Genomic DNA, 2,500 nt, shown 5'->3' with positions numbered 1-2,500 from the left:
GGAGGGGGGGGGGGGGGGCCAACATGCAATACTTTCGTCCGTACCTACCTACCACATGTCTGTACGGCGTACAACAGTGCAATCTCGCTGTAATGGGGAGACGAGACAAGTAGCATCGTGCACAACATATGGCCCTTATGATTCGCCATTGTAGGGCGCAGCCGGTGTACGGTCAAGCATGTGCCACATTATGTCACTCAGTACGTAACGACGGATGATCAGTGTGGGTTACGCGTACATCAGCGGACAGTCCACACAGGCCGTACCACAACGTACACTGACTGCATCGACAACCGAATGCAACTGAACAGCTGCAAGGCTCATTTCACAAACAAACGCCTGACCGACCAGCTTGGAAGGGCAGGAGGGGAGGGCGATATTCGTTCTGTAGCGGTACACCCTTCCAGTGGTTAGCGGGACTGTGTAGAAAGTACGCAACACTCGAAAGACCTTTATGTGAGGGTACGCACCATGGCATCAAGAAATACACATGACACCAGAGGATCCAAGCAGTGAACTATGTTCAGAGGGTTGCTGTTAGGCAAAGCTACATTCCTGTGACGTTACATGTGACAGTTAAGGTGCAGTGTAAGTTAGGTTAAGGTGCAGCGTAAGTTAGGTTAAGGTGCAGCGTAAGTTAGGTTAAGGTGCAGCGTAAGTTAGGTTAAGGTGCAGCGTAACTTAGGTTAAGGTGCAGCGTAACTTAGGTTAAGGTGCAGCGTAACTTAGGTTAAGGTGCAGCGTAACTTAGGTTAAGGTGCAGCGTAAGTTAGGTTAAGGTGCAGCGTAACTTAGGTTAAGGTGCAGCGTAAGTTAGGTTAAGGTGCAGCGTAAGTTAGGTTAAGGTGCAGCGTAACTTGGGTTAAGGTGCAGCGTAACTTGGGTTAAGGTGCAGCGTAACTTGGGTTAAGGTGCAGCGTAACTTGGGTTAAGGTGCAGCGTAACTTGGGTTAAGGTGCAGCGTAACTTGGGTTAAGGTGCAGCGTAACTTGGGTTAAGGTGCAGCGTAACTTGGGTTAAGGTGCAGCGTAACTTGGGTTAAGGTGCAGCGTAACTTGGGTTAAGGTGCAGCGTAACTTGGGTTAAGGTGCAGCGTAACTTGGGTTAAGGTGCAGCGTAACTTGGGTTAAGGTGCAGCGTAACTTGGGTTAAGGTGCAGCGTAACTTGGGTTAAGGTGCAGCGTAACTTGGGTTAAGGTGCAGCGTAACTTGGGTTAAGGTGCAGCGTAACTTGGGTTAAGGTGCAGCGTAACTTGGGTTAAGGTGCAGCGTAACTTGGGTTAAGGTGCAGCGTAACTTGGGTTAAGGTGCAGCGTAACTTGGGTTAAGGTGCAGCGTAACTTGGGTTAAGGTGCAGCGTAACTTGGGTTAAGGTGCAGCGTAACTTGGGTTAAGGTGCAGCGTAACTTGGGTTAAGGTGCAGCGTAACTTGGGTTAAGGTGCAGCGTAACTTAGGTTAAGGTGCAGCGTAACTTAGGTTAAGGGGCCAACGTGGGTTAGGTTAAGGGGCCAACGTGGGTTAGGTTAAGGGCCAACGTGGGTTAGGTTAAGGGCCAACGTGGGTTAGGTTAAGGGCCAACGTGGGTTAGGTTAAGGGCCAACGTGGGTTAGGTTAAGGGCCAACGTGGGTTAGGTTAAGGGCCAACGTGGGTTAGGTTAAGGGCCAACGTGGGTTAGGTTAAGGGCCAACGTGGGTTAGGTTAAGGGCCAACGTGGGTTAGGTTAAGGGCCAACGTGGGTTAGGTTAAGGGCCAACGTGGGTTAGGTTAAGGGCCAACGTGGGTTAGGTTAAGGGCCAACGTGGGTTAGGTTAAGGGCCAACGTGGGTTAGGTTAAGGGCCAACGTGGGTTAGGTTAAGGGCCAACGTGGGTTAGGTTAAGGGCCAACGTGGGTTAGGTTAAGGGCCAACGTGGGTTAGGTTAAGGGCCAACGTGGGTTAGGTTAAGGGCCAACGTGGGTTAGGTTAAGGGCCAACGTGGGTTAGGTTAAGGGCCAACGTGGGTTAGGTTGCCAGAGATGTGTCAAATCAGGATGTACGTTTGGCTGGTGTCAGGTGGTGGGTTGGTTCGATGCCTTTATAAGGAGTGTGGCCAAAGGGTATTTTATTACTTGTACCTTTTGTGTTGTGGCGTGGCGTTGCGTCCTGTGTTGATACTGGGTGGACCACTGTGGGTGTTGCTGGCTGATTTGAGCTGCGTTGTTTGCGGGTGGTGTGAGACATTCTGTCTTATTAGTGGACGTGACGTTCCTCTTGTCGTTCTTTGGATAGTGTCCTGTGGCAGCGAGGATAAAATGGATGTTGTTGAACGATAGTGCTTTGGTGCTTTCGCTTTGTTACACACAGAGTGGACTGTGAGATAGGGTGACTGGGTCGAGTGCGGTTCACACTGTCCTCCCCAGTTTACAGTATGTATCATCTATGTATGTGGTCCTGCATCATTTACTAAGCAGGGACGTCAGACGACTGAAATATTAGTTATGTACTGATGTAAAGCAGAA

The sequence above is a fragment of the Schistocerca gregaria genome, unplaced genomic scaffold (assembly GCF_023897955.1).
Source record: "Schistocerca gregaria isolate iqSchGreg1 unplaced genomic scaffold, iqSchGreg1.2 ptg001154l, whole genome shotgun sequence".
NCBI lineage: Eukaryota > Metazoa > Arthropoda > Insecta > Orthoptera > Acrididae > Schistocerca > Schistocerca gregaria.
Note: the sequence above shows the minus strand (reverse complement) of the source record.